This window comes from Hipposideros armiger, unplaced genomic scaffold (genome assembly GCF_001890085.2).
Source record: "Hipposideros armiger isolate ML-2016 unplaced genomic scaffold, ASM189008v1 scaffold_58, whole genome shotgun sequence".
Classification (NCBI taxonomy): domain Eukaryota; kingdom Metazoa; phylum Chordata; class Mammalia; order Chiroptera; family Hipposideridae; genus Hipposideros; species Hipposideros armiger.
Genome location: NW_017731408.1, coordinates 3,559,298 through 3,585,745, shown reverse-complemented (window position 1 = coordinate 3,585,745; position 26,448 = coordinate 3,559,298). Strand labels below are relative to the sequence as shown.

Here is a 26,448-nt window from a genome sequence, read left to right as displayed (position 1 = left end):
GACGTGCCAATTTTAGCATGTTATTCCACGTGGTACACAGTTCTCAAAAGCCCAAGTTAACGCCCTGCTTTAAAGTTTTGCTTTTAATAGCTTTATCGAGATATAATTCACAGACCATACAATTTATGCATTTCAAGTGTACAACTCAATGGCCTTGAGGATAGTCACAGATGTGGGCAGACATCACCACGGCCAATTTTAGAACATTTTCATTACCTCAAAAAGAAACCCTGTACCCTCCAGCTATCGCCCCCTACCTTGCCATCCTCCACAGACCTAAGAAACCACTCACCTACTTTCTGCCTCTATAGATTTCCCTATTCTGGCCAGTCACAGGAATGGAGTCATATAATATGCGGTCTTAGGTGTCTGGCTTTTGTCACTTAGCATAATGTTTTCAAGATTCATCCATGTTGTAACATATATCAGTATTCCATTCCTTTTTACGGTTGAAAAATATTCCATGGTATGGATATAACACATTTGTTTATCCATCCATCAGTTGATGGACATCTGGGTTGTTTCCACTTTTGGGCTACTATGAATAATGCTGTTGTAAACATTCATATATAGGTGTCTGTGTGAATACATGTTCTGTTTTAGAAGCTTACAACTTAATTAGAAGCAACTCCTGAAACTACAAACAGGCTACCTCCACTCCACTTGACAATGTCCTCTTCCTAAAACAGACCATCACAAAGGTGCCTGACTTGCCAAGAGAGGAGTCCCCTCTTCTTTTCATTTGTGCCGCTGAGCCCATCCCATTGCCAAATTCATCGAATGTCGATCCCTCCCCCAGTACATGCTTCTCCTGACTTCTCTCCTCTTTCCCCACTCAGCCCAGGCTCTGAGGCATACAACGGGAGTGAGTCTCTGTGCTCTGAAGATGGTGGAGAACTGGGAGACATCCTTGGTCTTGTTACTCGGTTTGTAGTCAGAGAAGGTTCGCCTACTCGTTCAATCATTCATTCATTCATTCCAATGAACGCTTATTGAATGTCCAGTGTGTGCCAGGCACTGAGAAGGCACTGAGGATGCATAGAAGAATGTAACAGTTTCTCCGCCCTCAGGAAGGACAATCTAGTGTGGGAGATGGGTTAGTAAGCAGGCAACTGCACCTTGGAGGGGTAAGCGCTTTGACTACAAGAGGCAGTAGATGCTCTGGAGCCCACAGGAGCGACATGCCAGGGTGGGGAGGAGTAGGGTGCATTTTAGGCATGGAGCACAACGCTGGCAAAGGCTTGGAGGCAAGAGATAGTTCAGAGGAAATGAGCGTGGTAGTTCAGTGTGACTGGAGCCTGGGGTGAGGCAGGGCGAGTGGGGGTCATATGTGTTTCTGATCTTTTCCTGGAATTGGGAATGCCTCTTCCTGGGAAACAGTATTACACAGGATAGTTGGGTTCCAAATATCCTCATCACTATGGCTTAACTACTGTCTGAGTAAGGGGGTTTGGAAGTCTCAGCCAAGAACCTAACACGCACGACATTGTTTATTATAGAAAAATGCAGCCTTATTCTTAGCACATGTCTTGGCAAATGAACCAACTATTTATAAGTTGTGCCTGAGTTACCACAGGATGTGTTAGCAGGCCACCACATCGTCCCTTTGGCACTCCTTGGCAACAGGTAGGTAGGTGGTAGTGGCTGTTGGCATATAGCAGAGCAGGTTCTTTCTGAGTTGGAGTTTGCTTGTATTGAGGCCTCAAGCAGCCAGATGGTGGGGCTGCAAGAGCAGAGAAGAGCCTAAGATCCTTGGGACTCTTACTAACGCCTTGGAGCTATCTTGCCCTCCCCACTGTGTTCCTCCAGTTGAATAGACATTAGAGAGTTAACTGTCATCAGCCAGTTTGACTGTGATGTACACTCAGGAAATATACAGACAGAATGCATATGCACAAGAACAGGACACATGCTAACTAAACTGGATTTGGCAGGATCCGGGGAGACAGAGATCTGAAATTTATTGACCATCTGTTATGTGCCCAAGCCCTTTATATACAGTCTATCTCTCCCCAGTCAAGGAAATTGCTCCTAGAAAGTAAACTCTTTAAGATGGCATATAAGAGCATTTGTGACCTGGCCTGTGCCTTCCTCATTTTTTTCCACTTTCCGTTCTCCCAGTCATATTTTAGTTCCTAAGACATGCCACCATGTATATTGTTTAGCAGTGGTTCTCACCCTGGGAATGGCATCAAACCCCCTGATGGAGTGGTGGGATATGCATTTGGGAATGTGCAGGGACATTTTTGGTTGTCATATTGATTGTGTTTTTGGGGGGTGGGGTAGGGAGGTACTACTGAAATTTACTGGCTAGGGGCAGGGATGCCAAACATCCTCCAGTGCACGAGAGAGTTCCATAGAAGTACATTTGTCCCCTCAAACTGCCAAGAGCTCCCCCTTTGAGAAACACTAATCTAGGCTCATGCCACTTGTTCTGCCAGGAACTCTCTCATCCTTGCGTGACTCCTTCCTTCCCCTGGTTCACTGCTTCCAATCCTTAAGAACTCAGCAAAGACACCACTCACTTTAAGAAGGATTCTCTGCCTACCGCTCCAATCCCAGGCCCTCCCACCCCAATCTGGATTGGGTGCCACTCCTGTGTGCTCCATAGCCTTCCTTGCTGGAAATTATTGACGGCTCCATCTTTTACTTCTATGTCCCCAGCCCCTAGTACAGTGCCTGTCACATAGTAGGCACCCAATACATAGATGCAGAATGACAAAAATCCTTCTGCAAATGAATAAGTGACAAAACATGATGTAAAGGTAAATGAGTACCTCAGAATTGGAAAGCAGTTGGATCAGGGACCACTGGGGAGAGGCAGTGCTTCATACGTTTAGTGGTTTATAATTTAGAAAGTACCTTCATAATACAAAGCAAAGCAAACCCAGAAACAGGTAGAGCCAACACAATTATTATTTTACTAGACATTGAGGTTCAGAAAGGTTACACAGTGGAGTCGCCATTATGTAGCAGAGGTGAATTGGAGTTCAGGTCCTGTGACTGGCAGAGTTCCTTTTTCAGTGTGCCCCAGTGCCCCGCAAGGATGGGCTAAAGCAGGAACGCTTATCAGGCAATTCTGCAGTGGAACAAAGCCAGCTGATTAGAGAGGTGATGTGTTCCAGTGAGAGACAAATGCAATCAACTAAAAGCAGGCAACCAGAAATCAGGAGCCTAGAAATTCTGCCTAATGCAATCATTATTTAGGTTTTCTCATTTTTGCTTTCAAAAACCTTTATGAAAGTGATTGCCCAATGGTCGCCTGAAAGAGGCTGTGATAAGGGACAATTACTTCCGGCCACCAGTTCAGGAGAAGAGATATTGTTATGATGGATCTCACAGGGCTCCAGCTGTGGCCCCTCAAAACCAGGCACCTCCCAGCCAGTCCCGACTCTTTACAGTCAGTTTGGGTGAGTGGTTTGGCTTGGACCTCAAGAGGCTTCTTCCTCTCTATTGGCAGTGGCCCTGGGAGGCCCCGCTGCATTAGGGGGTGCGAGGCCATTCTTCAGTGGCTGTGGGAGGTCCTAGACCAAACAGGACTGCTTGTAAATAATGGTGATGAAGCAGAAAGAATCTTCCCTTTAAGTGTCCTTAAGAAGCAAGAAGGGGGCCGGCCGAGTGGCGCGATGGTTAAGAACTCGCTTGGGATGCCAGAGGGCCCCGGTTCGGATCCCACATATGAGGGCCACTGACACTGCCCTCCACAGCTAAGATGCTGAACGACAGCTCAACCTGGAGCTGGGCTGCCATGAGTCGCCGGCGACGGCGCAGGCTGCACTCCCTGTGGCAGTGGGTTGCCATGGGCTACCGTATGTAGCCAGCAGCCAGCGTGAGCGGCCAGCAGCCGCAGTGAGCGGCCAGCAGCCGCAGTGAGCGGCCGTCCAGAAGCCGGCGACTGATCTGCCTCGCCAGAGAAGAGCACAATGATGGTGCCAACTTGGGCCAGTGAAGCAACGTCCTCCACAACTAGATTGAAGAACAAAAGGACAGCAACTTGTCTGTTCCCCTTCCCCCAATTCCCCAGCACTGTTCCCATCCCCCCAATTCCCCAATAAAAAAAAAAAAAAAGAAGCAAGAAGGTCCAGGTTGGCGTTAACCTAGTGGTGTTATACGGATAGAAATGGATTAACCAGGAAACCAGTTGACCCAGTTGCAACCCAAGAACTCACACCAGAACTGGCCTGCCCTTGGGATTATCATTTAATGCTATACATTTCACAAATAATTATGTGTCAGGTGGTATACTAGGCACTGATGATATAAAAATAAATAAGACACAAACAGACCTCTTAAAATCACTCCTGGGGACAGAATTTCCTGCCTCCAAGTCACAGTCATGTTGATTGTGTCTCAGGTGTCAGGATAGCCCTTCCCAGACAGGCGGAGTGTTTGCAGTAAGTGACCCAGATGAAACTCCCCTGAGTCCCTGTTTAGAGTCTTAGTAGCCCCTTTAGAGTGCCGGTGTGTTTCTTACAGGATGCTGCCCAATACTGACAACATAAGCCAGGTGGGGTCTGCTCAGCACAGAATACAAGACCATCGATGGCTTGATGTAAGCCCTATACTTTCACTAATGTCCTCTGAGCTCATTTTGCCTTTCATGGCTCTTTGGTCATGTTGAATCACACTGAACAGATAATTCATGTCAAAGAGGAAATTCCGGTTGGTCTGGTATCATTTACTCTTATGGAACCTAGGATGCTCCTTTTCTAGGTGCTTATAAACCCCATTAATATTCCTCTATAAAATTATGTTCCTTAGCCTGCAATTTGTGAGTTTGGTGAAAAGCGTATTTTCCTATCTCCAGTCTTTAAGACACTCACCTTTTCCCTAAGAGCTCATAAAAATCAGGATCTGTGATTTGGCAACCATAGCTATACATTCTTTCAAAAAAACTGAAGCTAGGAGACTGAAAATTTAATTAGAGCAGCTGGGTTTTCTATTTTTACCTACTGTATTTGTTTCCTACTGTATTTGTTTCCTACGGCTGCTGTAACAAAACACCACAGATTAGGTTATCTTATAATAACAGAAATTTATTCTCTCACACTTCTGGAGGCTAGAAGTATAAAAATCAAGGTGTCAGTTTCCCTCTGAAGACTCTGGGGAAGATCCTTCCTGTCTCTTCTAGTTTCTGGCAACCCCAGGCATTCCTTGGCTTGTAGGTGCATCTGCCTCCATGGTTACATGGCTGTCTTCTCCCTGTGTGTCTCTACATGGCTCTCCTCTCCCCGTGTCTCTGTTTTTTCTTCTTATAAGGATACCTGTCATATTGGATCAGGGCCCAGCTTAACTTGATTACATCTGCAAAGACCCTATCTCCAAATAAGGTTACATTCATAGGTACTGGGTTTGGGGACTTGAACGTCTTTTGGAGGGACACAATTCAACCCACAACATCTACTGTTACAGGAGGCCCGGACTGATGCAGGCCTGCCTGAGAACAGCCTGGGTTTCCCATAGCACTGTTCCCTTGAAAACAGTTAAGATAAATGGGGAGTGCTATGTCTGCCTCTCTTATGGTGTGCATTAGTGGAGGTGCGAGATGGCTACATAACAGGATAGCATAAATGATTGGCAGGAAAAAGGGGCTATGACTTCTGGGTGTCAAGGTGACCCCCACACCTCTTGGCTCTCATGCCTGGTACATATATCCCAGGCACGTGAGGGGACAAAGGAAGCTTCTGGGCCTCCTGATGCGATGAAGATACTGTACCTCCTGCTCTGTATCCTTTGCCAATACTGACTAGCCATATTATTAAAGCCTGCTTGTGTCTTGTGAGTCTGATTGGCAGCTCGAACCTATGGCCCCAGCTGTGCTGCTGGCCTACCCTGGTGAGTTCCTTCTCATTAGCCTTCAGAAGCCCTTCTTAGCAAAACGCCAGGCTCGGCCATCCGCTGATACATCCAACTCCCCAGCAGCAGGCTACCCCTTCCTTATTCTCCGCCTTGCTCTGCTAAAAAACAAAAAATAAAAAAGCAAAAGCAAGCCAACAAAACGCTTGTTTTGCCATTGTTTGGCATGGCTAATTCCAAGTTGACTCTATCCGTCCTTAGTATGCCTGAAAGATAACCTCCCAGGCCTAACTCCAGATTCCTAACTACACTGATGGCCACAATGAAGAGCACAACAGTATCAAGTTGAAGAGAAAAACAGGCCTGGTGACAAACCCGGCCGAGACCGAGCCGAGCCCAGATCTGAGTTGGGCGGAGCCGAGGCCTGACTGACAGGCGCTAGGAGCCCGGAGGTGGCCGATGTGGATGCGCAGCTAATAATGCCTTACTAGCCGCTGACTTCTCCCTCACATTCTTTCCTCTCTGTCCCGTAAAATGGATGATTTTCAAACCAACATGCAGTTCAGAGACAACCTCACAAATGTTCACATCTGTTGACCAAACAATCCCACTTCCAGGACTCGACTCAAAGGTAATAATCACACATAAGGGCCAATCTCAGACAGCGACCGCTTCCCAGGCCAGGGGGAGTCCCGAGAGCATTCACCGCTGCCCACGCTGGGCGGTGGTTTCCATGGCAACAGGCTCCTCCCCCAGGGAACTGAGCTCTCCTCTGGCTAAAGCAAAGCAGGCGCCTCCTGCACAAGGTCCAAGACTCGGCTGAATTTACTGAGAACTTCTAGAGTTCAGTGCTTTATCCCAAGGGTGATACTAAAGCAGAAGTCTGGGTACCTTGGTAAGGGGATAGTGAGGGGAAGCAGAGTTTGCCACCCCAAAATATGCCTTTTTGAGGATATTATTTTAAGCTGGCTATTTTTAAGACACGAAAGACTCAGGAAAAACCTTTGACCTTCCCCTTAACTGCCTAAAAGAATTTAAGAGAGAGGACCCGCTCCAGGAAGGGAGCTATCATCATAGATAAATACGATGTGTGATAAGTGTATGATAAGGAGGAACCTAGCCAGCCCCTTTTGTTCAAAGTCCTCTCTGAGTCCTATTGTCAAAGATGGCCCAGCAAACATTTCTTTACCAAACATTTGCTTTTCATCTCCCAGTAAATAGCCTTCTTCCCCTTGGAAGTCACAAACCACAACCCCCACCCCCACCCCCACCCTTCTCCTTATCTCAAAATGGCACATAAGCCCTATGTGCCAGATCTGTCCCATATTCTTATGGAACCCCTGTATGTATATACATAATAAAGTCGGTTATTGTCTCCTGTTAATCTGTATCATGCCAATTTGATTATTACACCATCCAGAGCTTAGAAGGGTGAAAGGAAAATTATTTTTCCTCCCCCTCAATAACCTTGGTATCTGAGGATAGTGGAACTTGACATCACCCACAGGAGGGTGCCTCCCGCATACATGTCATCAGGAGAGAGTCTTTTCCTAAGCAGCAAACGTGGCACCATGCCACACTGGTCACTTATATCCCAGTATTACAGTCATACTGCGGGTGTCAGCATGGAGCTGTAATGAAGGCACAGGCTCTAAAGACACATCTGTATTTGGTCTATGTTCAGGCTGCTCATTGCCTCTATAAGCGCTTTTGTAAACTATTGCCTCATAAGGCTGTCCTGATGACTAAATGGTAGAGTGTGTAAGTGCCTTAGCACCGTGCTCCACGCACAGCAAGTCTCAAATTACTATAGTCAGAAGCTGTGTGGTGCTGTGATGGAGAGTATGGGCCCTTGTGCTAGGGTGGATTAGAATCCTAGCTCTGCCACTTACGACTTCGGAGTAAGTAATTTAACCTCCCTGTGCCTCAATTTCCTCACCTGCATCATGGGGATAATAACCTACTTCATAGGGTTATTGTGAAAAATTAAATGGTTTAAGAGAACCTAGCACAGTGCCTGATGTATAGTAAGCAGTCAATACATATATTAATATAGCAGAAGTACCAGTAGTATTGCCACGCCTAGATTTATGAGTTTAGGAATGACTAATGGTTCTCTTTTGTATTCCTAGAGCCTGGCTCATGTAGGGGTTCAATAACCATTTATTTTTTGGATGAATAAATAGACTAAGAATACACTACTTCCCATGAATTATTTTTTAATGCCAAATGAAATAAATCAATAAATGAGAGTGGGCAGAATCCTGCAAAATCAGAAGAGATATATGTATACACTGTTACCATCCTCGCCTGGACACAGCCTCCCTTGGCCTTCTCACCCACTTAGCACTGCTGCCTCCTAGCTGGTTCTGACACAGTGGAGCAAGAGGCTGCAGTGCTACTTTGTTGCTCTTGGTGAATCCTCACACTAACTCATAATCCCAAACCAGTCCCAGGAAAAAAGAGGGTCTCTGCTCAAGCCCACCTGCCCCTCGTTTTTGTTAAAAAAGAGGCCTGGTGCTTTGTGCTAGTCAGTGGCCAGTGGAAGTAAGTCCTCACTGGCCAGCATCTAGCCTTTAGAGGCAGCGGCCTTCTTGGATTGATAAAACAATTGATTCCGATTGGCATCTTTCCAGAGTCAAAGTCTCCTCTCTGATGAACGTCCTCTTCTCTGGACATGAGAATGGGAGGACTTGCTTTCATGTCCTTCTCTGAATGGACATGCTCCAAAGCAAATACTGACTCACCTAGCTCTCTCCTTCAAGAGTTGGCAATGTGTCCCCGCTGGATGCCAGGAAGCCACAGGGGCAAGGGGCGCAGGGGCAGGAGAACAGGAATAGCTAGGCTGCAGCACAGTGGGTGTGCATACTGGCCAGTTTGGGCCTGCTAAGCCCAGGGTGTCCTGCCCACGCCTCTGAGCCTGGTACTGGGTAAGCGCCTTGGTGCCAAGTCAAGCCATCCGTAGCCTGGGGGCCAATGCTGGGGGCACCCTGGCTCTTCCTGGATAATGTGATTCCTCCTCCTGTCTCTCTTCCCTTTTTCTTCTGCCCTCTCCCTACTCTTCACCTACTTCTTTCACTCAACAAGCTTTTTGCTTTAGCTTCTCCTATGTGCTGCACCCTGCACTGGGGTCCATATTCAGTCACGATCCTTAAGAAACTTAACGCACTCTCATGAGAGAGACAAACATAAAATCTCAGTTACATAATCAACAAAATTAACAAAAATGAAAATAAATTCGATCTCAATAAACCATATCTATCTGCGGCCTCTACCCAGCCCCACCAAGGATGCTCATCGGTGTTGCTCCAGCCAACTGGGATGGCACTTGGTGGGGGATAATATTCCGGACCCTGGAATCAGACAGATGTGTATGCAAATCCCAGCTGACACTGACCAGCGGTGCGATTTGGGGGAAATTGCACAACCTCTCTGATTCTCCCTCTCCTCACTGTAAAATGACAATGAAAGAGTTACACCTCATAAGATTGTTAGGAGGATTAAATAAGATAATGCCTGAAAGATGCTTAGCACAGTGCCTGGCACATCGTAAAAGTCAAAAGATGTCAACTATCGTTGTTGTTTTAATTACTCGAGAGACTAGGGGTCAGCAACTGTCTCTGTAAAGGGCCCAATAGTAAATATTTTAGACTTTGTGGGCCACACAGTATCTGTTACAACTACTTGACTCTTTTGTCGTCCTGTGAAAGCGGTCCTAGATAATATGTAAACGAAGGAGTATAGCTGTGCTCCAATAAAACTGCCTTTATAAACACTGAAAATATATTTAAAATAAATTTCACGTCACAGAACATTATGATTCCCCCCTCCCCCCAAACATTTAAAAATGCAAAACCATTCTTAGCTCACAGACTGTACAAAGACAGGCAGTGGGCTGGATGTGGGCACCAGACTGTGGTTTGCCCACCCCGATCAAGCCTAATGAAATGGCTGGCACTTCCTTTCATGGATTTTGCTTCAAAGGAAAATCCACTTGGTGGGTCCAAAGTACCCTAATTCAGCATCTAAATATTAAGACACAAGCCCCACTAACTTTAACAAGGTTACAGACCAACCCAAGGATAGCAAACATCACATAAAGGAAAAACAATGCCTACGGTTTGTGCACAAGCAAAGTAAACAATTCCCACAATTTACTTGTGCATAAGGTAAGAAATAGAAAAAACAATCAGTTCCTTAGATGCACCCCCACTCTGTGTTTTGTAGACAAAAGCAAGCTGTTTCCCACAGGCTCAAGGATTGCCTGTGTGGACACTTCATGTCTCAGTGCTGTGCACAGAAAAATCCAGCTGTAAGAAATGTCACAGCAGACCACACTACCCCTACATTTTACACTCAGTGGCTGAAAGAAGACAGACTGTGTGCTAAGTGAAGAAGGCTAGGGAAAATGAGGGAGGGCAGGAGGAACCTTCCAGAAACAGGCCAAGTCCCACCACTACAGAAATCAGATCACAAATGATTTTGTTATATAACAGATCCCCCAGAAATGCCTTGTGCTTCTTAATTCCCTTCTTTCCTTGCCTTCACCCCTGCTTTAAGCCTCTGTGGATGGACATAGGACATTGGGCTTTACTTTCCACTGCAATCTAGGAAAAGTTTTACTCTCTAGTTCATATCAAATTCCTCACAGGCCAGGAATTCTTTCTCTAATGCTATAAAAAGGCCATCTTCCAGACACATTGCAATAAATAATTAAACTTGTTTCTCTTGACTCAAAGGAAAAGCAAAGGCTTTCTTACAAAAGCCATTCCAGGAATTAAGTCAGCTCTTGGACATCTTTAAAAACCTATGTGTGGGGCCGGCCGAGTGGCTCAGTTGGTTAAGCACTCGCTCAAGGGTGCGAGTTCTGAGCAACAGCAGTTCAAGTCCCGGTTTGAGCTGAGCTGCCGCTGAGCTGCCAACAGGTGGCAGGATGGCTCAGCTAAAAACAAACAAATAAGGGCCGGCCGAGTGGCGCGACGGTTAAGAACTGGCTTGGGATGCCAGAGGGCCCCGGTTCGGATCCCACATATGAGGGCCAGTGACACTGCCCTCCACAGCTAAGATGCTGAACGACAGCTCAACCTGGAGCTGGGCTGCTGTGAGTCGCCGGTGACGGCGTAGGCTGCAGTCCCTGTGGCAGTGGGTTGCCATGGGCTACCGTGTGTAGCCAGCAGCCAGCGTGAGCGGCCAGCAGCCGCAGTGAGCGGCCGTCCAGAAGCCGGCGACTGATCTGCCTCGCCTGGGAAGAGCGCAATGATGGTGCCAACTTGGGCCAGTGAAGCAACGTCCTCCACAATTAGATTGAAGAACAAAACGACAGCAACTTGTCTGTTCCCCTTCCCCCAATTCCCCAGCACTGTTCCCATCCCCCCAATTCCCCAATTAAAAAATAAATAAATAAAAATAAATAAAAACAAACAAATAAAAAAAATCTATGTGTGATCCATGTCCTCCTATCATTATTGGGTAAAGAATCTGTCCATCCAGCCTGACTGAAGTGCTGAGCAGTCCTCAGGGTCAGATGTCACAGAAATGCCCTCTAACTCGGTGGGGACTCTCCTCTGGGAAGAACACGGCTGAGGCGCAGATGTGTATACACAGTCCAAGTCATAGACAACCTGCTGGCTCCCTTCAGAATTGCCTCATTGTTTTAACTGCTATCTGATGAAGAAAGCAAGCAAGACTTCTTTAGAAAGGAAAAAATGAGGACTTGGGACCTGGCGAGGAACCCTGACCAGGATGTCCCCAACTGCACGCAATGCTCCTTCCTTACCCATCAAGGAGCATAAACCTGAAATCACAAAACCTGGCATTTTCTTTCATCATTACCCCCACCACATGGTGTGGCATTGGTGCTCTTTAAAGGGCTAAGAGTCACCCCTCAGTCAAGTGGATCTCCAGTCTCAGACCAGGATCATGGGCATAAACTCCATCACTTTCCAATCCCACAGGGGGTTCATTTCATTCCCCCTACCCCAGGTCTGACTCCTAATCCACTCCCATCCTTGCCTGGCAGGGCCTGTCCACCAGACCTTGGAAGCAGGAAGGCATTAGACTCATCCTTTCATGGAATCAGAGGTATTTAAAGTTGATCAGGACTGTAGAGAAGATACAGTCCGGTGGTTTTAAAGCCACACAATACTTTCTCTAAAGAACTGGTCCTGATCCTGGGGGCCCTGCTAACATGCTCACCTCTCACTTTTGCTGGGTCCCTGAGTCCTCTCTTCAGAACATTTGGAGCTCTGTGGTCATATCCAGTCAGATCACCATCACATAGACAAAGAAACAGGTCTGGGGAGGTGACGAGACTCCTCCCACACCATGCAACCAGCAAATGGCAAAGGCCGACACGGAGCTCGGGCCTGAGTTCATGCCTCCCTCCACCTGCCCCACTGCCCTCTCTTTACACGCAGGCCTGGGAGCTGGGGGTCTGTGCAGGCTGCCCGGTTTCCTGATGATGACGGTAGTTCTGTGGAGACTATTCCACAACAGAAACGGCTGGAAATACAACAAGCGCAGGTCTTGCTAAGTAAGAATAAAACACTATATTCAGGAATAACAAACAGCTCTCTAGCACAGCTGGTCTGCTTGAAGAGTTAATGGCTTAGAGTTTATGAGCAAACACTGCAGTCAAACAGCAGGAGTTCCCAAGATAGCCAACAAACAGGAACCCACCCCAAAGGATGAGGGTACTAAAAGGTTAAAACACTGGCCATCCACATGGCCAAGGGCAGGGAAAAAATAAACCATGACATCCTGTTAGAGGGGGATTCACAGAGAAGACAGACGCCTGGGAATAGAAAGAAAAAAAAAAAAGATTAGTAGGCGGAGGCTAAATACTGTATCAACTTTGTATAGTTAAGCTGCATCTCTTCAGAATGACCTTGACAATAAAAATCTGACACCAAAACAAACACAGAAGAGTGGCGGTTAAATCATTAGCAGCTGTACAGACTGCGTAAAAGCCTTTTAATCTAGTCAAACTTGACACACAGATTTGCTCCAAGGATCTGTGTTGTTGGCATGGATGGCCGGCGTGTTCCGGCCCCTCTCTTTCATGCTGCCTGATGGGACTTGGTGGAATTGCCATTCTATTTTTAAAAAGCTGTTAACACATGTTTGTTCGCTCCCCAACATGGAAGAACCCAGTCTTAATTTAGACTTGCCCATAAAGCTTATTCATTATAAAAACAGGTTTTATATCTATTTTTCCATTTATGCTACCTGCCAGGCCTCTCCCAGAAGAATTCCGGGACTTTTACCCAGCCTTTCTGTGGCTTCTGGTTTCTGCTCTTACCTCCATTATTTATTCTGTCTCTGCTGTTTCTAGCTTTTCAAGAATCCATCAACCCATTACCTCAAGCTCAAATTCTGAGATCTTAAGTCCAAAGAAAGAGGCAGCCTCTCCTTAGTAAATGGCAACATTGCTGGGTCTTCACGAAGGAGGGGTGAGTCCTCACAGGGCACTTTGTGCCTGCAGGTCCCGCTGCGCCCAGCCTGCTGCTATAAGGCAGCCCCTGCTCCCTGAGCTCTCTGCCCAAATGGGGCCTCTTCTCTGAGGCCTTCTCTGACCCTCCTACCAAAATGGGTGTCCACCCTTTGTGATTTAGCATTCCATTCTGTTTGAATCCTTCGTGACAATTATCAGTGTGTAATAACTTATCTATTTGCTTGCTTAGTTATTATAGAACTGCCTCCCTCACCAATCTTTAAACTCCATGGGACAGGGTCACACTCCAACGCTGACACAGCACGCACTCAGTCTTGGCACATGGCTTCCAGTAGCGCGTGGTATAGAATGACTGAGTGTTAAGCCTGACTGGACATGACCTGGGGCTGTGTGGCCAGCACCTCTCTGGAGAACACAGGCTCTGGGGCCAGGTTCTCATGGAAAACGCCTTCAGAAATACTTGCTACAATTGAACCTCAGCTAAAGATACCTGTGAGCTACATTTATAGAAAGGATCTGTTAAGAAAATGGTGTAAGCAAGATTATGAAGACAGCGTAACCTGCTTAAGAGTTACACAAACTCTACAGAAAGGTTTTCATATTACTTCCTGAAGATGTTTTCATCCAGTCATGAAAGTATGCTTTATAACACATTGACATGGTTACAGTATAAGTGCAAATACTGGGGGTAATTAAAAGAAACAGCTGTTTAGATATTGTGTAACCCACTCCAGGCTTTTCATGTATTCTGAATGAGTGAGCTTTTACAAGATGTGCAGTCCTAGAAGCAGGGGAAGGAAACTTGTCCCGATGAGAGAAGCAACATAGGCAAGGACACCATTTACTCCTAGACTCAGTCCTCTCACAGTGGGTGAAGGTTATTTGATAGTCTATTTCTTTTAAGTAAGAGAAAAATACTGACTGCTTATGTAAATATGTAGTTTTGAAAGAGTAGTTTAAACTACGAGGTAAAATCTCTCCCTTCAAATAGGGAGCCTAAAAACACACTGGAAAGAAAACACCACCATATAAGATATTGTGTCTTATTATTTTTGTCGCTTGGCCTTAAGTATTTGCGGAGTTATTAAAGGAAAACATTTTCAGAAATAGCCTAGTAATCCTTACACACAGTTTGGTAGCAATCATCTTTTATATTTAAGCTAAATAAGGAATTATGGATGTGATATTCAGCTTGTAGTTAGTGATCCTATCTACCACTGCAGGAAGTTCCGATGCTGTCATGCGTGGACATTTTATGCCACTCTAAAATTCTGCTTTGAATTAAGACAAAGATGAACAAGAAAGATATTATCTGATAAAAGCTGTGTTGTTCGTTGAAGAGAAAAGAGGAGAGAAGAGAAAAGAAGTGAGAGGATGAGACGCAGGCCACTTCTTTGTGACATCCATTTACTCATTCCTTCTTTCTACTTGCTTGCAACAGTGATGTTAATGCTTCCTAGTCCAAGGTGGTTCGGCCCTGCAGGGCAGTCAAAGCAGTATTATGGTGATTGCATTCTTTGATGATTACAAACAGGGAATCACTTTTTCTCTTGATCCACAGGGAATATAAAGCTCTTAAGATAATAGAAAGGATATCCCTTTGTGGAGGGACACAATTCAACCCATAACAGGAGACTTTGAAGGGTCTTGAGCTCCCGAGTAAGAGCGGAAAAGTGGTTTTAGTAAAGATGGACTGACAACAGAATGCAGAATACATTGGAGGAATGGGAAGCAGCTGTTGGCTGGGAGTGGCGGGCAGAGTTAAAAACAGGTAAAATACATAGACATTTCAAAGGAAGATTTGAAAAGATTTAAGCATTAACAGTGCTAGTACGTTATAAGTCTAGAACATGACAGTTTGCAGACAGTTACACAACTCCTTTGATCTTGCTGACTGACTCTCGGAATGACACAGAAGGCTGAGTGGCTGGCACCTTCAGGGTTTTTGGCCGGGAGAAGGACCAACGGTGAGGTCACCCACACCAGGGAGGGCAGCTGGCAAAGGCAGCTGCATGTGCTGAATCTGAGGTGGTGACAGTTAAGTGAAGATGTCCACTGGGTCGCTGGAAGCCTGAGCCAGCTGTCCTCTCTCTAGACATAGATTTGGAAGTTAAATGCACCCAAGTAGTCCTTTAATCCACAAGAGCGGGTAAGAGCCCTGAGGGAGCGAATGTAGCAGAAGAGCTGTGGGCTTGATATTTTAACAAATTCTAAAAGTTAGATGATTGCTAGTGAGTCAAAGCAGCATGTACACAGGTAGAGGAGAAACAACCAAATTCTCTACTTCCAAAGCTGAAGAAAAAGAGTTCTGAGTAGAAGTTTCAGTGCCAGGAACCATAGGAAGGTGGGAGAAGAACAGGAAGAGAATTGACTGGGGGTTCACCAGGGGAAGACTTTGGGTTTTAGAATGAAGACAGTGGGAAGAGAAAGTGTCAGGGAAAGGGAAGCAGCAAAGAGGATGGTAACACAGGGCAGCAGGGTTATGAAAAGGATCTGTGGGGATTTATTTGAAACTCATGGGGTTTTTTTTGGTTTTTTGGGTTTTTTTAGCTGAGCCATCCTGCCACCTGTTGGCAGCTCAGCGGCTGCTCAGCTCAGGCTGGACTCGAACCGCTGTTGCTCAGAGCTCAAACTCTTGAGCGAGCTCTTAACCAACTGAGCCACTCGGCCGGCCCTGAAACTCATGGTTTTTTAAGATACAGTTTACATGTAGTAAAAGTCACTCTTTCTCGTGTTCAATTCTACGAGTTGTTTTGTTTTTTTAAGCATAGTCTCATAACCACCACCACTATCAAGGTGAGAACCGTTACCTTATCCTCAACATTCCGTCTGCTGAGGGGCATTTTGAGAGGAAACCAAGGTGTAGTTGAAGTCAGAAGGAAGGGAAGCCATGCTAAAGGAGAGAGTGATGGCACTAAAGTGGGGACGAAGGGTTAATTGAGGGGGTGAGGCCCTGGAGGTGGTGAGGGGGCAGACAGCCACTCAGAAGGGGTTCATTCTAGTGAAAAGGAACATTTTCTCTCTTCCTATGAAGTGGAAGGAAGGATGAATGCATTTTAGGGTCTATGATATATTTGGGGAGTGGATTCCTAAAGTTCTGCCAGCAAAGCCATTTCCTGCTGAGCAAGATGTTAAATGTCATATTCCATAACCTCCACCTTGGAGGCATTATTTCCTATTGCAATTACTGTCTGCAGGAATGATATCAAAGTGAAATGCAGGCTGGTTTTCTTTGGGCTGTGTGCCCAAATTCTGCTGCCATGGAATCCTGCAGCAATTTTAGAACTCACAACTTCACAATTCTCCAATGTTAAGTACATGTGCATCTTTTCCTATATCATCCAGTGGGAAAACTTGGCAGCAAAAAATGGTTTCAATCCTCATAAATGCATGTGACAGCCGTAAATGAGTCACAGCTAAAGAGCTGGCTTTCACAGACATGTCCTCAGGGCATGATTTGGTAGAAGAGATTTGCTTCTCATCATGTTATACTTTTGATTTAAAATTACCCTGAAGTGCAGTTCCCTAACACCTATGATGTCGCTTCCATCTCTCCTGATCTTTGCAGTTCCACGGCGGTCACCCAATTCAGGTGTAGTAGGTAGGAGGGTGTTGAACTGTAATTCTAAAACTGTGGGTTTCAAGAGTGGGTTGGGTATCAAGTTGTGGGTTGCAAGCAGCCTATTTCAACAATGAAATAGGATAGAAAACAGCAGAGTGCTAAGTGTGATCTCATGCAACTTTTGTTTCCTTGAAACAAGTATTGTCTATCATGGACAGCAATGTCAAATATGTTTCTACTGTGGATTGCAGGCACAGTCACATTTGGGAAATTCGATGCAGAAGTGTATGGATCTTCTACTAATAGTGTGATGCTAGGCAGGTTACTACTGAATGTCCTTGTGGCTTAGTTAGATCCATCGTTTGTAAAATGGGGAAGGTAACAGCATCTATTATATATATGGTTGTTGAAAGGATTAAAGAGAAAATGCATGGAAAGCATTAGGGACTGACAGTGCCTGGTTAATAATCAATGCTTATTATTACAACTTCTTTTCTTGCCTACATCTATAGCCTACATCTTGTTTCCTATCCAGATCTTTATTCTGAGCCCAGAGCTGTGAACCCAATAGCCCGCTTGACATCTCTGCGTGGTTGCTCCACATGATCTTCAGCTCAACATATACAAACTTGAACTCAACTCATCACCACCTTCTCTATCCAATCCTCACCCCTCCTTCTGCCTCTTTAGGACTCAAAGCACGCAGACCCCTCTGCTGCTCTTCTAAATTCACTCTTCTATGAGCAGTGCCAGTACCTCAGCATATGATCTAATTTGGAAATAGGTCTTCACAGAGGCAATCACATGAAAATAAGGTCATTAGGGTGGGCCCTCATGCAGTTTGACTGGTGTCCTTATGAAAAGGGGGAATTTGCACAGACACATGCATAGAAGGAAGACAGTGTGAAGACACAGGGAAAACACCATCTGTAAGCCAAGGAATGTGTGAGGCTACCAGAAGCTAGGAGAGAGAGGCACAGAACAGATTCTCCCTCACAGCCTTCAGAAGGAACCAGCCCTGCCCACACACTTTACAGTTTCTCAGCATCAGTCCATGTTTCTCTCTCTGGCAGTAAAGATCCTCTCCAATTTGGCCCCCTCCTCCCTATTGAACCTTAACCCCCATGACTTCCTTACCAAGACCTTCTGGTCAGCCTTCTTTGAATCAGGCAGGTCTCCCTGCTAATCCCCATCTGGAAGGTGGCTCTCTAACTTTGCTTGGGATACTCCCAATAGCCTATTATGCCCTGCCTACTTCTCTTCCATCTAAATCTTGCACATTCTTTAAACCCTAACTTTGGTCCCTCTTCCTCAAGTATACTGTCCCTGATTTTTTTGGCCTATGGTTTTCTCTCTCCTGTAAACCGTCGCTATACTTATCGTCTGTATCACATAAGTTGACACTTGATTATGTCTTGTTCACATTTTCCTAATGGTTTCTTGTGTGATATTCTTGGGTCTAAAGTTAAAATTTTAAGTGACAATCTCTATTAGAAAACATTTTTCCATATACCTTCCTAGATTTGTTTTCTTAATAAAACATCCTTTCCTCTAGAGCTTCCCACAATTCTTGTATTATTTTAACATACGTCATCCAACTGAGTATCACTGAGCATTTTGGTTTAGTGAGAAGGATTTCCTAGGTGTGAGTCCTAACTCTTTCTTTCCTGGAAAAGTCATGGGGCTTCTGGGAGCCTTGGATTCCTCACCTCTAAAATATTACCTCTCAGAGTCGCTGTAAGGATAAGATGGAATAATTTATAGGGAAGTGATATTTTTTAGGTAAAGATTTGCTCAAATGTGAGATTAAATCATTATTATCACCTCAGTGCCAAGTTAGCTCAGCTAGTTAGCTGCTATGCTGATGAAATTATGGGCTTCAACCAAGTGATCTGGTTCTTCAAGATTCATGCCACAGGGGACAATAAATTTCAAGACTAATAAAGAGTGAGAGGAGGGATGGAGAAAATTGCAAAGCACATCCTGGTGAGTCATCAGGGTTGTCTTCATAAATAAAAGATAGAGAGCATACGGTCACCTCAATCTATCTAAAGCCATGCAGTATCCCAGGTTCTCAGAAGATATAATTGACAGTCCCTGACATTATCAGCTCTGGTGCAATAAATCAGGTGATATATTATGTCTAAGTCAAGAGTTTGATATATTTTATTATTATTATTGTTATTGTTGTTGTTGTTGAATTCTACTGTTTTTAAGACTGAAAACTAACCAAGAATTGATAAATATGCCTGCAATACAAAAATCAAGTCAACCTCCGTTAATTTAGAATCTCAGTATGGTTTATCTCTTGAGCATACTGAAGGAAGAGCCAAACCCTCTCTTTAATTTCCAATGAAGATGAGCTTTCGTAGAATACAGTCAATATTCACATCCCAAAGCCATCAAACTTTCCCTATAAAACTAGCCATATGAATTTAGACTTCTTGTGTTTGTAACTTAAATGTTTCTATTTTAAAGGGGTTCAATTAATTTTTTTTTCTTTTACTTCACCTTTGGTATTTATGTGTTCCACAAACTTTATACTCTGGCCAATGATTTCGAGCGAAATCAAGTGATCATTTTCAAGTTGTAGACGCCAAATACAGCATGTATACTAAGAGTATAAGTATTGTAGCAGTCATTTTATGTAAACTTCAGAAAGCTGGGCCCTGGATCTCTAGGGTCTGGTAGACCTAGGACACAAGCAGGAGGTCTGAGTGTCTCCACTTGGAACGACTCCCTTTCATGTGCTGGGGAACTCCAGTCCCTCTTGATTTCCCATCAACAGATACTAGCTGAAGGGCTGAGTAATGATGATTGACCAAACTACTTGTAGAGAAACCAGGTAGCACTTCCGTGAATGCATTTCTCCCAGGGACTTGAGGAAGAGAAAATGGTTTAGGGACAAAAAAAACTAGGAAAAGAAATCTATTTAGTTCTATCTAGATTTAGTTTTAGCAGGGAGCATCCTGTGTGGAATAGGCCTCCCAAAATGCCAAGAATATTTTGTATCGCGTGACAAATGAAAACCAGTTCCCATGCAGATGGAATTCAGAATTCTATAACCTGACAAATCTGTCTTCCTCCCATTACAGAAACTGCTTTAACTAGTCAAAGCAAATTCTTAATTATTTCCCCTTCTTGATATATAAAGGCTTTTTAGAAAGCAGTGTGAATTTGATCTATAATAGATGCTTATTAAAGATTCAGAAACTTCATTTAAGCAAAACAATTTATGTGGACTACAAGTAAATTCCTTGTGGAGGACATCCCTGAGAAATCCAATTTGTTCTCTTTTAATGAAATTGTGTTAAAAATGAATAAAACACACCTTCTGTGGGGTCTGTAGCTGAAGCAGAGAAATTACAGAAAATATCACAACAAAAAGGAGTACTTTGCACAGCCCTTCCCCCCCCCCCAAATAAACACATGTTCACTCACACCTCGTCCCTTTCTAGGCTCCTAAATCTTTTCATGTTGTTTTGGTGGGTAGTTGGGCAGCTCTGAGTGGGTTTTAGCCTTCAGGCATCAATTAATTTATAGTTTCTGGATCCAGACATTTGGGGAAGAAGGGATAAAAGACACTCAAAGGATAATTGCTTCTTGAGGCTGAAAATAGGGAAAAACAGCAAAAAGATGGCAGTTAGCCTCTGCTCATCCTTCCTCTAAGCAAATGGCACCCCATCACAACACTTCCTTGTACAGCATGACTGTGTGATTTCCATGTGAACTGGGGCAACAGACAGCATTTATCACTTAAGGCTCATTTGTTTGTAGAGTATGTGGCACAACAGGCTAACAAAGCATTGCTTCTCTAAAATGGAAATAGCTTTGTCAAAAAGAATCCTTTTTAATCTGGAGGTCACATTCTATAACCATTTGTTAAATTTGGTCTTGATAGTGGCTTCATTATTGGCCATGATTTCAAAGAGAAAGATATCTAGTCTTTCCCATTTGTTTTCTGCAGCAATCAAGACGCAAATGTTCAGCCAATCTGAGTACATTTTGATCTACTTTCCTTGGGTGACTTTTGATTGGCCATGCTAAATAAGGGGGTATCCACAATAGGTGCTTACATTTCACAAGAGGTTCACTTTTACAGTCTCCTTCTTTGACTACCATGGCAGTTATTTTGACTTTCTTCAGCAGAATCCAATGCACGGGGTTAGTGCAGGAAGCCCTGCATATATGCTGAACAATCAAGGGGAGCCAGCTGCCCCAAATCTGCAAGGAGACAATTCACTCACAAATATCGAGGAGATTATTACTGCACACTGAGATAGCCTGTGCTGCAACTAAGGCAAATGCAGCATTAATCTTGAATTACAAAAAGAGGGGAGGTGTCAGAATCGACCCAAAGCTTCCCTTCTTTTCAGCATCCTGCAGGTTCTTGCCCTTCCCCTTCCCCCTACTCCGTTTCTAGCTCACTATTTTAATTCCCAGCAGAATTATAACCCAGGCAGGCTGCCCAGCTAATAAGATAGCCCGGCACCCTTCCATTGTGTCCAATCATCAGCAAATATAGGCAAACTAACGAGATGCAAATCCCATTCAATGTGGCTAATGCTTTTCTTATCCCTAAGCAAAGGCCCAGAAAACTCACCCTTTTTAGAGGGTTTATAATATAGCTTGAACACCATTGTTGAATGAGCAACACTAATTTAAATAAATTGCATGTGGTCAGCAAAAGAGACAGTTCTTTGTTTAGTCTGAGAAGCTATATTCATGATTAAGGAGACCTGATTTCATCCTCTTAATTAAGGCGGAGCTCAAGAATATCTATCATTTATCCTCCAGCAATGCCCCATTATGGGTCATTTCGGTGCTGACCCAGTCACTGATAAACGGCTTGGTGGCTGGGAAAAGAGCATTATAGGAATAAAGTCAATCACCAAATAGGAGTCTTGGGTGTTTAGATAGCAAGTATCACTTTGCCTGCCATCGTGTTGAAAGAGCCAAGGACATAACTTTCGCTGCCAAAAGAAGCAAATCTCAGGTCAAGGGCTACCTTGATTCTCTCAGGAAGTGGTTGTAGGTAGATCAGGGAAGAGGGTCCTATGTCACACCCCTTGACCTGGTGAGGTGAAGAAATCGGTGAATAGGTGGAAGAAGGATGCTTGATCATATCTGAAGGTACCACCAAAGCCTGAAGATTCCTTCAAGGCTTATGTTCTGCTTTTTACGCTATTGTACTTTTCAGATCATAAAACAGGGGGCTTGAAACATAGTATTTGTTAATAAATCCCATTGGCTGCTAGACTGGGCTTAAAAAACATCTTTCCTTTCTTCTACCTGATTGGACAGAACAAATTAAACACAACTGAGTCTAACTAATCTTTCATATGTTGGGTCTTATGTCGGATCTCTTTTTCCAGAGTCTTAAACTGAGAGATTTTCCATTTCATTTGCTTCCTGGTCCTCAAAATCATCATCCCTGAAAGCCATCAGTGAGAGTCCTGAAATGCTAGTCTTGACCCTAATGAGAATAAGCAGGTAAGCAAGACTTTATGCCTCTCTTGATATTTTGGTTTAAATTAATGACTACATTTAAGCTTAAAAACACATCTTTCAACAGCAGGCATTTTGAAACCTGAAAAACATTTACAATAAGGAGATGATGATTTAAAAGTTTAATTACCTCCCAGAACTCCAATTGCCTCCAGCATATTTCTACAAATTACTCTGCTTCCAAAAGCCTGCGCTTCTTAGATTGATTCATTCACAGCAGTTAAGGCAGAAATGAACCTGTATCCACAGCTTCTATTTCAGCACTTTTAAACTGTCATAAATTAATAAAGATGCTAACAGGTACAGTGTTTTTATTTGACTCAAGGGCACATTCTTATCCCTTCTGCCTAGCCCTTCTGCCTAAATAAATTTCATCTAGGCATCCAGTATGTTATGCAAAACAAGACTGTATTGAAAATTCTAGGGTGAGGATATTACTGTTCAAAAATTAAGATGAGATTCAGCAACAGGGTATGCAAAAATAATAGTTTTAACATAGGAAGGAACCAGTATTATTAAGACAAAATATTTGCCAACAAAAGCGCTCAGTTGCTGAGGTTGAATTTCCACTAACCTCTCAAAAATACATAAAAGCTGAGTGGCTAATAAACAGTGGCTCTGTGCCACTGGATTTACTCCCCTTCACTTTCCTCTACCTACTTATCTGGGAGGTTGCATTTGCCATTCCTTCTAGGACTAAACACTATCCATATCAAAGACCATTCTCCTCTGGAGAAAATAACAAACTAAACTCACAGATGACTTGCAGGGGCTCTTTCAGACCTGCCAACTAGCAGGTCAGATTTCAAGTCTAATACATAACAGCATAAGAAATAATGTTGGTGATGGAGTATGATAGTAACTCAACCTTGACTCAAAGCTTTTAAGATAACAGTCTTGGAGGGCTCTCAAACAAACATCCTGGAATGTATTTTCTCATGAAACCCAAAAGGAAAACGTCATCTGTATCATTAGCAGCTGCATCAAAAGTATCTTGCCAGCATAAACCTTTAGGGCCAGTACAAATGAAGCTAACACTGCCTTTTAGGAATTTGTCAGCCAAGATGGACTTGGTGTAAACCAAGCAGTGTCATTTTTAGTAGAGTGTGAGAGAAGGAGAAAGTTCTAATAATGTTATCTCCCCAGATTTCAGGATGCATTTTCAAAGGTTCCTTGCGCATTGCTGTATTATCCGATTGGTCTATTGCCACTGGACATGAAAATTGGCACCAAACAGCATTTGGAGAGGTGGTGAGTTACTGCTTCTCAGAAAAGGCCAAATAAACAGATTACTCCTGAGCCCCAAGGTAAGAATATCCAGCTTCTTTCCAGAGGAATCAGTGGACAGAAATTGAAAGGGCAAAATTGAACACAAAGGCAGACCAAAGGAAAGGTCCGAGTGTAGGCTGTCGATTCTCAAAGAGACTCGATGACCCATTTTGTATTCAGTATCGTATGAGAAGTTCCTTCCACTTGTGTTTCAATATGAAGTAGAAATAACTAGCTGACCAGACAATCAGGAAAACATGCAAGCCTCAACATTAAAATGATGAGGCAAGAAAAATAATTCAAGACGTATGTGCCACATTCATGGAATTTTCCAGAAAATTAAAGGCAGGAATTGGAAAAATGTTCTGAGAATACTAATAAGGGGATATGATCAGTCATGGCATATATGTACCTACATGATCTAGCATAGAAAAGGGTAGATGGTGAACATACAATGTGAAATATTACAGAAGTGTACACCTGAAATCTATGTAACTTTGCTAACAATGTTCACCACAATAAACATTAATTTGAAAAAGAAAAAAGAAAAAAGTAGAAAGAAAAGGGAGGCTACAGGGTAAACGATGTGCAAACATAAAAGTGAGTGAGATCTGCTGTTAACACTTCCGTACCCAGTCCAGAGCGTGACTTAATCATCTGACCATGAAGACATTTCACAAGCCTTGCCTGACTCAACCAAATCCATATTTACCCTAAGGGAGGAAGGAGGTGGAGGTTTTGTTTGTTTCTTTAATTGATCCTTAATTGCCACATGCACCTAAATTTGAAGAGGAACGTAATGTAATGCGTGTCAAAGAATTTAATCAAATGCGTTGAGTCTTTGATTGTTTTCTGAATGATTCCTGCTCTTTTCTTTCTTTCAGCTGAAGGGCAAGTCATAGGTTTGCCAAGGATGAAGTCAAATGGAAATCTGAGACTAGAGGTCACGTAGAGCTGGGAGGCAGTGAACTGAGCACAATACCTCTTCCCACCCCCTGGAAAAGGAACACGGAAATGCAAGTTGTCATGCAAGAAGCCCGTAATTATATTTTCAAAATACAGAGGGTGCCAAAAACATGTACACACATTTTAAGAAAGGAAAAAAATGTACTAAAATTGTAACACTCAATATACACCGATAACAAAAGATGAATACAAGTCATATGTATATGTTATTGATGAAAAAGTTAATCTCCATTTTTAGAAGAAAATAGGCTAAAAAGGATTTAGTAAAAAAAGGCATTGGTTTGGGGGAGGTGGATTATCACTTTGTGAGGGGTGTAAATGTCTAACTATTATGTTGCTCTGTACACCTGAAACTAAACAAACAAACAAACAAACAAAACGCACTGGTGTGCATACTGCCACGGGAACAGCCACAACCTCCCACCCTAAGGGCTAACCTGACCTTTGGATGCCAGGAATTACAAGTGCTTTAAAATTAACTATTTAAAAACCATTTGAATCTAAAGCTGTCTCTGTTTCATAAACTGAGGCTGCTGATTTCTCGGAGGAGGGAAGGGGTAAAGAAGGAACCAGTTTGCCTATGGTGCTGGATTACAGGTGGGAAGAAATTTGGGATTCACAGAATGCTTTGAATCTGACAGGCATTTCATGTGACAAAACTTCCCCGCCCACCCCCAGCCTTTTACGTAGTTTTTCAGAATACATTTACCAAAAAGAGCCCTGAGAAGCCTCGAAAATCAACATCTCCCGCCTCTAATAAGCCAGAACTGTAGTATGAACTTGAACAGAGGCTAAGAGTGAAGGTTAATGGAAAGGAAATCTAGTTGCGTAGTTTTAGGGAAACGGCCAAAATTTAAGAGAAGGGGTGGTGGAGGAGGAGGAAACAGTTTTCAAAAATGATTAAAGTTACGGCTTTAAGATTGCAAAATATCTTTTTTTTTTCCCTTCCTCAGTGCAAAATGACGTTAAAAGCTTTCCTTCCAAAGCTTTGCGCATTATTTCAGGATTGGCAGAGGACCCTGTTCCCCGGGGGGACCTCCGCTGGCCCGGCCCGGGAGCGATGCAAAGCCAAGGTTTGGCACTTCCGCAACCCGAGCCTACAGTGCCCGCAGGCTGTGGCCACCCCCGGCTCCAGGCTGGCTTCCACCCACCTAGCCAGGATCCGGAAATGGATTCTTTGCAGTTTTCCCGCACACCTCCGTCCCCCTGGACCTTGCCCACAGGTAAGGTTCCAGGTGGGCAGGGCCGCGCTCACTGGCGGCAGTCCTCATGCTCTGCCCCAGCACCGCAGCCCGAGCGCTGACTTACTGCGTGACGGTGACTTGCTTGGCAGATAAAAGACGCCCTGGCAGGAGCGGGCGACGGGCAGCTCCGCCTCCGGCAGGGCTGAGCCCCCAGCCAGGGCCGGCCGTGCTCGCTCACACGCCGGGCAGGCAAACCAGGCGTTGGTGCCTCTCCTGCGAGCCTCCTCCTCCCGACAGCCACGGTCCTGCGGTCGGGTGGTATCTGAAGGTGACACTGCTTTATCGCCCGCCGCAGCTTCTGAGCCCTAAACTGAAGGAGTGACAACAGACCAGCGGAGGAGAAGCTGCCTCCTGGCTGGATTCGGAAGGGCCTGATTTTGGAGCCCTTGGTTCCAAAAGGCTCTCTGGTTGGTCATGTCCATTCTGTTTTCCCTACGCCGCGAGGCAGAGGCAAATCCTGGATTACATGTTACCCAGCTCTCGCGCGCGCAGCATTTCCAGCCCGGCCAGGCAGCTAATCCTCGCACAAAGCACGAAAACAACACAAAAGTTGGTGCCCAATTCCAGAAAGATTTCCCAGCGCGATGACTAAAGGCTCCTGCAGCCAGCCTCCAGGAAGGGCCAATCGCAGCCTAGTGGGGGTTTGGGGG

General features: G+C 44.4%; 1 protein-coding gene across 7 annotated transcripts in view; it reads right to left on the bottom strand.

Moving 5' to 3' along the window:
• Positions 1-26,448, bottom strand: part of TRIM2 (tripartite motif containing 2) — a 146,448-nt gene that overhangs the window by 66,849 nt on the left and 53,151 nt on the right. Inside the window, exon 1 of one of the 7 annotated variants that reach the window (XM_019641223.1) lies at positions 25,863-26,206. The exons of 4 other annotated variants lie outside the window; for them this stretch is intronic. The gene's annotated coding sequence lies outside the window, so the exon portion shown is untranslated. Of the gene's footprint in view, positions 1-25,862; positions 26,207-26,448 lie in introns of those variants that run through there. 2 more of the 7 variants (XM_019641219.1, XM_019641222.1) reach the window with 2 other exon arrangements.